This window comes from Aquarana catesbeiana, linkage group LG06, assembly GCF_042186555.1.
Source record: "Aquarana catesbeiana isolate 2022-GZ linkage group LG06, ASM4218655v1, whole genome shotgun sequence".
Taxonomy (NCBI): Eukaryota; Metazoa; Chordata; class Amphibia; order Anura; family Ranidae; genus Aquarana; species Aquarana catesbeiana.
Window position 1 is genome coordinate 50,861,159 of NC_133329.1, and position 12,664 is coordinate 50,873,822.

The following is a 12,664-nucleotide window of genomic DNA, read 5'->3' on the forward strand; positions in this document are numbered from 1 at the left end:
GTGCCATCTATCAGTGCCCAGCAGTCAGCGCCATCTATCAGTGCCAACCATCAGCCAATGCCACCAATCAGTGCCCATCAGTCAAACTGTCACATGACATTAACAAAAGTATCGGTATCGGCGAGTACTTTAAGAAGGTATTGGTACTTGTACTCGGTCTTAAAAAAGTGGTATTGGGACAACCCTAATTAATATGAAATGATATATGTCTAGAGCTTCCTCAGTAGAGAGAGAGGAGGGTAGCGTGAACCCTACTAATGGGACCCCCAACCCACCTAAAATGGAAATGCTAGAAGAAGCCCCCTAAAATTGTGAGGGAGGGGCCAGCAAACTAAGCCGCTGTACTTAGACAGCAGGGCATGGTATGTATGACATACCCCCTCCCCCCTATGGACAATGTGCAATACAATAAACCCACATACAATAGATATCATCCTTTGGATTATGGGTATGTGTAATGAATAAAATAAGAACAGTATAGTACTTAACAGTAAGTATGCCAGAAATAATTGGAGTTTATTTGACGAACCTATATATTTGGCAACGGCCGATGTCGCATCCCTCTATACAATCATTAATCATGATGAGCCTGTCCAGGCGACCAGATGGGCTTTGAGAAACTTGAGTGATCTAAAGTGTAAACAGAGGAGGTTCCTTCTTGACTGTTTAAGATACAGCCTAAACTACAGTTATTTCTGGCATAATAATAATTATTACCAACAAATATGTGGAATTGCGATGGGCGCGAACAGCGTCACCAACTTATATATGTCAGAGTGGGAAGAGGAAGTTCTATATAACAATGTACCGAATTCTCTTACATTGTTTAAACGATTTATAGACGATATTATTATAGTCTGGAGTGGTAACAGAGAGAGCCTCATTGACTTTTGTTTTTATCTCAACACCAATAATAAAAATATAAAACTTAATTGGGAAATAAATGATGAGAAGATTAATTTTTTAGATCTAGTAATAAACAAGGAAGGGAATAAATTAACCACTCACACATATTTTAAGACGGTAGATAGAAACAGTTATTTACCCCTGGATAGCTGCCATCATTCTTTATGGTTGGGTAATATACCAAAAGGTCAATTAATTAGATTAAGACGAAATTGTACTACAAAAGAAAAGTTTTTTTGAACAAGCAAAAATGATTGGAGAGAGATTTGTCCAAAAAGGATATGATGCTGAGTTTATCGAGGAGAAAATTCAGGATATTGCATCATTGGATAGAGAGAAATTGATACTAGATAATCTCAAAAATTCTGCCAATCAAGATAGTCCACCGATCATTTTTGATTTTAACATTCAGTTTAAGCAAATAGAAAGAATTTTTTAAAAAATACTGGGATATCATTAGAGCTGATCGTCATCTAGGCACCATCCTTCCGGAAAAACCCAAATTCGTGTACAGAAGAGCCCCTACTTTGAGGGATCGCTTGGCAAAAAATGTCCTGGACCCTCCGAGTAAGAAAAAGTTTTCTTTCTTCGAAGGCAAAGGATATTACCCATGTAAAAATTGCTATGCATGTTGACATACCAAAGAAAGCAAGAAAAAGAAATTGAGCTTTACTTCAACTGTAACATTGCAGAATTATCTAATAGAAGATTTAATTTCATGTCGTAGTGAAGGGGTTGTCTACCTATTTGAATGCCCCTGCCAAATTCAATATAATGGCAGAACGAAGAGGGCACTATGGAAAAGATTGAGGGAACATGTTCAGAACATCAAAAAGAGTTTTGATAAACATAGTCTATCAAGACATTACGCCAAATATCATAATAGTGATCCCTCATCACTAGTAATTTGTGGAATAGAAAAATACAAACCCCACTGGAGGGGGGATAATAAATTTATTAAGATGAGTCAAGCTGAGTCTAGATGGATATATGAATTACGTACAATGGCGCCACTAGGGCAAAATGTAGAATTCGATCTTAACTGTTTTATCTCTAATTTTTAATATTTTAATATTTTTCATCAATATTTTTTTTTTATGTAATTTTTAAGATAATTTTTTTTATTTTTATTGGTTATACTGTAATTATGGGATCCCTGTAGTGGGAGATGACCATCCGCTATCAAGAACTTATAGTTAGTATTCTCTGGCTTCTTACAGTCTGATTAGTTTTACCCTCCCATTTGGATGTATTGAAGAAGAAATTAGTCTTATTAATATTCCTTTTGAGTCCCACTGGGTGTTACTATTGGAGCTGAGAGTTTTGGGCTATTCCCCTTTTTTAAATACTGTTGCAAAGTATGGTATGACCATGAGATGTCATTTAGGAATTATTGAGTAGACTGGGAGTTGTATTCCTTTTCCCCCACTAGATGGAGTCTGATAACTTGTTAGTCTTTGTCGCTTTCACTGGCTATTATTTGGTTTTATTAAGCGTTTTAGCAATTCTTGTATTTTCTCCACCAGAGGGCGTTTGAGATTCGAACAGATGGATTTCCTTATTTTAATCATTAATTTTCTGACTGATTATTAAAGTATTATGTCACTATTGGTTATCCAGAATGATGCCTTATATGGATGGATTATGCTGTTCTTTTATTTAGATTGTTTCTAGTTATTTTTTTATTTATTTATTTTACCCGCTGTTGCTGTGACAGCGGGAGAGATTGTATAAACGTGATGGCCGACACCTGACTCCTTGACCCTTTGAGAAAGTCACGTGTGTTGTGACGCAACGCGTCAGTAAGGAGCCAGGTGCCGCTGCTGCCAGGTACGGCCGAACCCGGTAGCTTTCGTTTTCACTGCCACTATTACTGATTCGTATAAGTTACTATTTGTTTTTTATCAAATAAATCTTTAATACTACACTATGGAGCCATTTCTTCTCTTTTAATACCCATCTACCTATTGAACAGGGAGAGTGCAATTGCTGGCTGGATATCCTATGTCTTCGAGAGCTGTGACTACCACCGGAAGCTGCTTTTCCTGTAGAGATTTTTACCGCTTGTCGGCTAACGCTTGACTTGGCCCATTGGAGGCTGCTGCTACAGGTGAGAGGCTGGGGGAAACGGGTGTCGCGCACATCCACTTTGGTCACTTCTTGCCACAGCAATTGTCCACTGCACTTACACTTTCCTATATGGTCAGAAGATCTGTCTTTGCTACTATTAGGAGTTACATTGCATGACGTTGGGACTACACTTTTCACTTATTGTTAATTATTTGGACATTCAATACACTTATTTGTGATTCACTGATTTTTTTATGAACTTTTTTTGCACATTTATGTACTTTAGTGAATTGCACTTCACCTTGTATGAATTTATCCATATTTTAGTGTTGAATAGTATTTAAATATTTTTAATATGTATGATATTTATGCACAATCGAATGTTATGTATCACTTTCATGTGTGAGTCACGGGCTCTTATGAATTTTTGCACATTTCCATGTGTTTTGGTGGAGTCGCACTGCACTTTATATGAGTTTTTGGATAATATTTTGTCATCTATCTTTATACTTTGTTCTTATTTTATTCATTGTTTATTTTGATTTTTACACTGGAGGCGTAAGGAGCGCCGTATATGTCTAATTTCTATTAAAAATAGGAACACTCACATTTAGGAAGATAAAAAGCGCTTTGGTACAAATGTAATGGCAGCGGTGGAGCCTGTGAACACTATACATTGGTTATAGGGGAGGTCCCAATAAAAAGGAAGCGGGAAAATTTGGTCAGTGTTTTTAATCTCAGTGGTGTCGATTTTTCTGATAATGAATTGAGAATATTGGATCTGGGACCTACAGTAAATATGCCCCTGACAAAAATGTTGAATTTAATGCTTATATGGATGCACAGAAGTTTATACGGATGTTAAATATAAAAAATGTTTTGCTGAAAACATGGGGAAAGTCCCACCTATAAGCATAGTGATCTCAGCAACAATTACATTTTTTACCCTAAAGGTTCTTAAAACCATTTTTTAGACATTTTAAATCCACTGTAGAAAAGGATATAAGGCAAATTAGTATTACCCTGAAGAGAAAAAAGATAGATATTTGGGCAGGTATTAAAATGTTTGTTATCCCAACATTTCATATTCCTGATATGTGGTTGCTGTACCATGTACTTGTATGAGAAAGTCTCCTGTTCTCTTTGTATCGCTTCCTTTGTGTGAAATCCCCGGTGTTCCTACCAGTCCCTCTGCTTTACTATTAAAAACTGACCACACTAAGCAGGAGAGCACAGCGTGATCAGTTCTAGCTATGCTGAGAACTCAGTGTACTTTCCTCTAATGATCAGTCTTGCCCTGACACGCCTCCTCTGCACAGCCATTCACTGGGAAGCTCAGTATGATGCTGCTTCTCCTCCCCTCCAGCTCTTATGCAGCTGAGAACAGAGGGAATGTGATCATTTATAAAAAGGGGAAAAAAGGTATTTATAATGTTTTTTTTTATATTTATACACAAATGTTTTGCATTTCTATTTTAAACTGAATGGATTGTTTTACAAGGTGATCGTTTACAATCACTAAGTAATTAGAAAGCAGGAAAGATGTTGTTGTCCGCTCTGTGGATAAGGGTGGGGGTTTAGTAGTCTCGAGCAAAGACGACTATAATAGTGAACTTAATAGATTTGTTGGGGACGCAACTACATATGAAAAATTGCAACGTGACCTAACTAATAAATACAAAGCAAAACTTAAAAACATTAAAGAGAACATATAAAAAGGGTATTCTTAAGAAGAAATGTAAATTCTTGGTACCTGAAGCTCCAAAACTGCCTGTTATTTACCAAGTCTCAAAGATCCATAAGAATCAGACTAACCCTCCCCCCCCCCCGGGGGAGACCCATTGTGAGTGGGGGGACTTGTTGTTTTCAAGACTTTCAAAATATTTTGATTGTTATTTACAACTATTACAGATAGTAAACAACTCATCAATATTTTGAAAATAGGAGAGGATTTATTCCTGGCCCCCATTGATGTGAATTCATTATACACAACTATTAATCAGGATTTCAGCCTTTAGAGCAGAGATGTGGGTGTTAGAGAATATTTCAGGGTTGAAGGAGGAAGGTGCCAAGTATGCACCAAGTGTGGCAAATATTTTCTTCAGCAAATGGGAATATGGGGAGATCTATGGCAAACCCAGACCAGAGTTAGCGCTTTACAAAAGATATATTGACGATGTTGTTATCTTGTGAAGAGGTTCAGAGAGTAGTTTCCTGGAAGAGATTACTAATGTGTATGATATCTCCATTACAGGACGTTGGAAATACAACCAAGTATGTTTTTTTGACTTTTGGACTTTGTTGTATATAAACTCAGTTGTGTACATGTACTTTGTTTAAGGAAACGGACCGTAATAGGTACCGTATATCTCCAAACATAATTGTCACCACTCTAGGTGGATTGGGGATATACCCAAGGGCCAATTCATGCGGATCCATCGTAATTGTAAAGATGTAGATGAATTTAATGACCAGGCTGAACTGACCATTGAGAGGTTTGTGGCTAAAGGGTATAAAGAAGCCCAACTTGGAGATATTAAACAACAGATTTGGACCTTAGACAGAAAAGAAAGATTGAAAGATAAACCTAAGGAAAATGCAGAGTTTGGGAACAGCTATTATCACTCATTTCAGCAGGCAATACAAATAGTTTGTACAGGTGGTGTGTAAATATTGGCCTATTTTTAATTGGAGATAAGACATTAGCAATTATTTTGCACCAATAAACCACAACATGTTTAATGCAGAGACATCAAGTTGAGGGACAAACTGGTCCAGAATGTGCCCCCCCCCCCAAAAAAAAAAATAGGGCACATTTCTGGATAGGACAGGTTTTTATTTTTGTGATAGGTGTAAGCCATGCAGAACGGTTAAAAATAGACAAATAAAGATTTCATCATCCAAATCAAATGTTACCCAGGCAGTTTACCAGGTGGGAAAGTTCATCAACTACCAAAGTACCAACGTTACATATTTGTTGTCTGTACGTGTGGCCAGCAAAATGTCGGCCGTACTACATGGAAGCTACAGTATGTTTTAGGTTGAGGGAACACTTCAATAATATCAGTAAGGGGTATAAAAAACATAGCCTTTCTAACCACTTTAACCGCTTCAGCCCCGGAAGAGTTTACCCCCTTCCTGACCAAAGCACTTTTTGCGATTCGGCACTGCGTCACTTTAACTGATAATTGCACGGTTGTGTGATGTAGCACCCAAACAAAATTGATGTCCTGTTTTCCCCACAAATAGAGATTTCTTTTGGTGGTATTTGATCATCTCTGCAGTTTTTATTTTTTTGCGCTATAAACAAAAAATGAGCGACAATTTTGAAAGAAAAGCACTATTATTTACTTTTTGCTATAATAAATATCCCCCAAAAATATATAAAAAAACTATTTTTTTCCTCAGTTTAGGCCGATACGTATTCTTCTACATATTTTTGGTTAAAAAAAATCACAATAAGCGTATATTGATTGGTTTGCTCAAAAGTTATAGCGTCTAAAAAAATAGGGGATAGTTTTATGGAATTTTTATTATTAATTTCTTTTTTATTAGTAATGGCGGCGATCTGTGATTTTTATCGTGACTGCGACATTATGGTGGACACATCGGACACTCTTGACACTATTTTGGGACCATTGTCATTTATACAGCGATCAGTGCTATAAAAATGCACTGATTACTGTGTAAATGACACTGGCAGTGAAGATGCTAACCACTAGGGGGCGATGAAGGCATTAAGTGTGTCCTAGGGAGTGATTCTATCTGGGCTTAAAGTCACAGGAAATCGATCACTGCTCCCGATGACAGGGAGCAGTAGGGTATATGCCTTGTTTACATAGGCACTTCCCCGTTCTGCGGCTCCGTGACACGACCGCTGGGAGACTTGATGTGGGCACGGTCACTCTGTACATGGCGTGCGTGCGCCTGCTAGCCCCGCCAATTAAGCAGACGTACAGGTATGCCCATTTGACCACCGCTGCCATTGTGCCGACGTACATCGGCATGCCGTGGCCGGCAAGTGGTTAAACTACGTTATGTCTAAATATAGATCCAAGTCTTCTAACTTTCTGTGGCATGGATTAAGTGGAGCGTCATTGGAGGGGTAAGAACATGGAACAAAGCTCGTTTGGCTGTACTTCTCCTGTGGATCAAGGGATTGCACTTCTGTGACCCGTTTTCAGCAGACAGCGTGCTGAAATCTGCTTCCTGCTGACGTCACAGAAGTCGGTCCAGGACCATAGAGTAGGGATCTGCTCAGATCCCTGGACCGGCACCCCGCTCAGCCTCTCAATGAGTCCCTCCCGCTCCTCCACAGCCCAGCGCTCCAGTGAGCTTGGAGGAGCAGAGCAGAGAGCTGCTGACTGACAGTCATTAGCTCTGAAAATAGTGGGATCGGCAGTGTTCGATTGCTCGGTTCTCAGTGTTAGAAAGGAAAATGACTCTTATATAGTTACATAGTAATGCCCCGTACACACGGTCGGACTTTGTTTGGACATTCCGACAACAAAATCCTAGGATTTTTTCCGACGGATGTTGGCTCAAACTTGTCTTGCATACACACGGTCACACAAAGTTGTCGGAAAATCCGATCGTTCTAAACGCGGTGACGTAAAACACGTACATCGGGACTATAAACGGGGCAGTAGCCAATAGCTTTCATCTCTTTATTTATTCTGAGCATGCCTGGCACTTTGTCCGTCGGATTTGTGTACACACGATCGGAATTTCCGACAACGGATTTTGTTGTCGGAAAATTTTATCTCCTGCTGTCCAACTTTGTGTGTCGGAAAATCCGATGAAAAATGTCCGATGGAGCCCACACACGGTCGGAATTTCCTCCAGTAGGTAAAAAAATACCTTCCTGTTCCCCCAAGAGGCAATCGGCTATTCCCTGGATCAACTTTACCTATAAACAGGGTTTTTTTTACCAGGGGGAACATAGGGGAACGCAGTTCCGGCACCTCAGGTACTGAATGTATGCAATGGCAAGGGGTGCTGGGAGGTGCTGGAGGGTCTATTGCTGGCTGCTGGGGATCTGTTATCTCTGGAGAGGACCAATTGTTGGATGGAGACTATTGTTGCTGGTATGGGATCTATTGTTGCTGGGAGGGTTCTATTTTGCTGGTGGGGAGTACTGTTTTTGGCGGGAGGTCTGTTGTTGCTGGGGGAATATATAGCTTATGGGGGGTCTATTGCTTCTGGCTGCAGGGAATCTATTGTACAGCTTTCCTCGTTATCATTAACAAATTCCATAAAAATATGTAGCACCAAAAAATGATACTTGGTTCTGTATTTTCCAAAAGGGGTGATACTGGGAGGTGGGTAGGGGGTGAAACCAACGGATGGTGCTCTGAGGTGGGTAGGGGGTAGAATTAAGGGACAGTGCTCAGAGGTGGGTAGGGAGCGAAGAAAAGCAGTGACTCAGAAAGGGAGGGGGGGGTGGTGGGGAGTACCTGCATCTATTCTCCGAGAAAAAAAGCCCTGCCTATAAATATTTGTATTCAGTTTTATTATGGGGTTGATTTACTAAAGAAAAATAGACTGTGCTTAAAGTGTTACTAAGCCCAGAAGCCTGCATTCACTATATCTGGTCTCCCACAGTACACAGAGCATGGAAATGCAATTATCTTAAATATAATCTGCTAAATAAACAGCTAAATACCTTTTCTCATCAGCAGTATATAGCAGTCTTGTGACTTCTATCAGTGTCTGGTTAAAGCTTGTAGAAGGAGTTTTCATTCTGTTTTCACTGTATTATAAGGCTGCATGACCCCTGACCCTCTGTCTGGACAGTGCTGATTGGCCCTATGCTGATCACATGCACCCTCCCATGAAAAAAAAATACACACCAAACTGAGCATGTGCAGCTTGTCCTCTAGCCTCTGTACTATCAGGAGATGGTTTGGGGACTGTGGAAGAAGGGGAGGATCAGAGAAGACCGGATCAAACAGCCTTTTTACACAATGTGGAGGATTAACCCCTTAGGTTCCGCAGTGAGTATAACAAGCATGTTGTACTGCATATACAGACTGCCTATTTTTAAACAGAAGCAAAAACTGCTGCTCCAGCCCTTCAAATCTATGCCGGAATACCCGCCCTGATGGGACTCACAGGTGCTGGCACTGCACAAGCTTGAGAAAAGAAAAAATCCTGGACGGCCGCACACCATAGAAGGCATCTTTATTGATAATAGTAAAATAAAATCCAAATGCAGTCACTTCATGTGAAAGATAAAACAGCTAATGCGTTTCATGCCAAACTGTGGCACTTAGTCATAGCTAAATAAATAAAGTTTGATCATGGGTATTTATAAGAAAGACTTAAGAGGTTTAACAGTCATTCAAAAATTAAATGATCTCGAAGAGACCTGCCCACACAATCAAACCTTATGCCGCGTACACACGGTCGGACTTTTCGTCTACAAAAGTCCGACAGCCTGTCCGACAGACTTCCGGCGGACTTTCGGCGGACTTGCAGCAGACTTTCTAACGAACGGACTTGCCTACACACGACCACACAAAAGTCCGACGGATTCGTACGTGATGACGTACACCGGACTAAAATAAGGAAGTTCATAGCCAGTAGCCAATAGCTGCCCTAGCATGGGTTTTTGTCCGTCGGACTAGCACACAGACGAGCAGATTTCGGGGTCCGTCGTAGTTACGACGTAAAGATTTGAAGCATGTTTCAAATCTAAAGTCCGTCGGATTTGAGGCTGAAAAAGTCTGCTGAAAGTCCGGAGAAGCCCACACACGAACGGATTACCAGCCAGCTTTAGTCCGTCGGCGTCCGTTGGACTTTTGTAGACGAAAAGTCCGACCGTGTGTACGCGGCATTAGAGTAACACCCAAAAATAGGAGACACCTGGAGTGTGGAACTAGAAATACAATGATGTATATAGAGTTCTAGCAACCCACGTGGTTTATTGAATAAACCTATAGATAAATATATATATATATACGTGTATAAACGTGTAGTTGTTTTCATTGCATCTCTCTTCCCATGGTGTCCATGATTTAGGGTAATGACAATGATGAATAATGAATGAAGTTTAAATAATAAGTGAATTCAGGTTACAAAATAACAAAATCTAAGATTAAACCATGATAAACAATATACCGTATACATAACAATGTACGATCTAATGCAAGCGGTACAGGATCATGATGTGATATATAAAAAAAAAATATATATATATATACTTGATATAGATAATAATAACAAAAAATCACTAACATTCCAGATAGGCATATGTGTGTGCACATGATCCTGAAATGTATAGGTTTTAAACAAGTTTAAGATACTAATAAAAGAACTTTATTTGTTTAGAGATTTGAATAAAAAATGATCATACAAAAATCACTGTTCCCACAAAGACCTTGCATTCGAAAAAGTTCAAACTCATTAGATGGAGTCAGAAGCATATATATATATATATATATATATATATATATATATATATATATATATATATATACTTCACAAAAATGATTGTCCCCATACCACAACGGCATAAAAAGGAAAAAAGACAACGTCAAAAAATGAGGAACATTAAAGTATTGCAAGGAAAAGGGGGGGAAAACAGAAGAAGGACCCTAAAAGAGATTACGTTAATATAAGTTATAGAAGAATTGTTTTCCCCCATGGGGCTTTAAAACAGCAATGTACAGAATCAAAAGAGAAGTTTTTAATGGATATATAAAATGATTTTGTCAAATATCATGGTTTATTGAAATACGGTATATAGAAAAAATCTCTGGTACAGTAACACAATTCATATTCCCCAGTGCAGTAACAAACACATATTAGTACACATTGTCACATTACATAATGTTACATGGATAACGAGCTCTGACGCATTTCGATCTATATACGGTCTCTTCAGGAGGACAGTTGGATCTAAAGAATAATTGCATAAATTCAAAATTAAAATATAAATAAATATGTCGTTATGCATCACTTTGATTAGACCAAGATAGTATGTTTTTACCGCTCAACGGTGGAATGAATGTTCTATGATCCAAGATGAATAGTTGGGGCCGTTGAAGACACCGGAGGGCTCAGGAGGCCACCCTCAATTCCCCAGGAGAGCCAGCCCCAAGGAGCTTGCAAGGAGCCACACTTTACGTGCCCCCGGGGGGGAGGGAGGAGCGCACACCTGCAACAGATACCCAAGAATAGCCATATATTAGTTTGAAGAAGTTTGATAGTTAGCTTAATAATATGGTGAGTGTTTCTAAATATATATGTAGAGACTGACATTGGATTAGATTATTACTGTGTAAATATATTACGGTATTATTTTCGTCCCATAAATGTAACCAACAAGGTTGAATGAATGGATATTTAGTAAGAAGGTGTGCAGGAAAACGATAGTCTCCCTGCACTTGCTGCAATTATGGGAGAAGGTAGTCTCGTTACATGTGATGCAGTTATACCAAAAGGAGTCTAAATGGACTACAAGAAAACAAAGGAAGGACAATAGGGAAGTGAATGAAAAGCCAAAAACCCTAAATACTACGAGAGGAGCACATTGATACAGTAACATGATTTATAAAGATGTAATGTAGTATGTGTTTAAAGACAAGCAAACATCTAAAATACACCATGGTCTGTCGAATCAGATGAATCGCATCTAAAACAGAAAGCCAGAAAGATCAGAAATTCAAGAAGAACTCAAAAAACCTTTCCTCATATATTGAGTAAACCTAAACAAAATACTTTGAATTTACTTGTATACAGAAGCATGGATAGTATGAAAACTAGTATGAACGTTTTTCTTAAATAAACACTGACTATGCTGTAGATACTATTTCCATGAGAAGGGGGAGTCTCGCTACATATGCTGCAATTATGCCAAAAAGGGGGTCTAGATGGACTACAAGAAAACAAAGTAAGGACAACAGGGAAGTGGATGAAAAGCCAAACACCCTAAATACTGCGAAAGAGACGCATCAATACAGTAACATGATTTATGAAGGGGGGACTCCCTGAATACAAATGTAGTGTGTGTTTAAAGACAAGCGATAAACAAACATCTAATGCCGTGTACACACAGGCGGACTTTTCAGCATCAAACGTCCAATGGTCTTTCCGACGGACTTTCAACTGAGTTACGACGGACTTGCAAACGACCGGACTTGCCCACACACAAAAAGTTTGTTTGAAAGTCCCTTCCTTTGAACGTGATGACGTACGAATGGACTAGAATAAGGAAGTTCATAGCCAGTAGCCAATAGCTGCCCTAGCGTCCTTTTTTGTCCGTCGGACTAGCATACAGATGAACGGATTTTTCGATCGGACTCGAGTCCATCGGAAAGATTTGAAACATGTTCTAAATCTAAAGTCCTGATTTACGACAGAAAAAGTCAGCTGAAGGTCCAATGAAGCCCACACACGATCGGATTGTCCGCCGGATTCGTTCCGTCGGACCAGTCTGGTCAAAAAGTCTGCCCGTGTGTACACTGCATAACATTCACTTTAGTCTGTCAGATCAGATAAATCACATCTAAATTAGAAAGTCAGAAATATCAGAGATTCAAGAAAAACTCAAAAAGCTTATCCTCATATATTAAGTAATCCTGAGCAAAATACTTCAAATTTACTTATGCGCAAAGGCACGAATAGTGTAAAAACTAGTGTGAACTTTTTCTAAATAAACACTGACTATGCTATAGATACTATT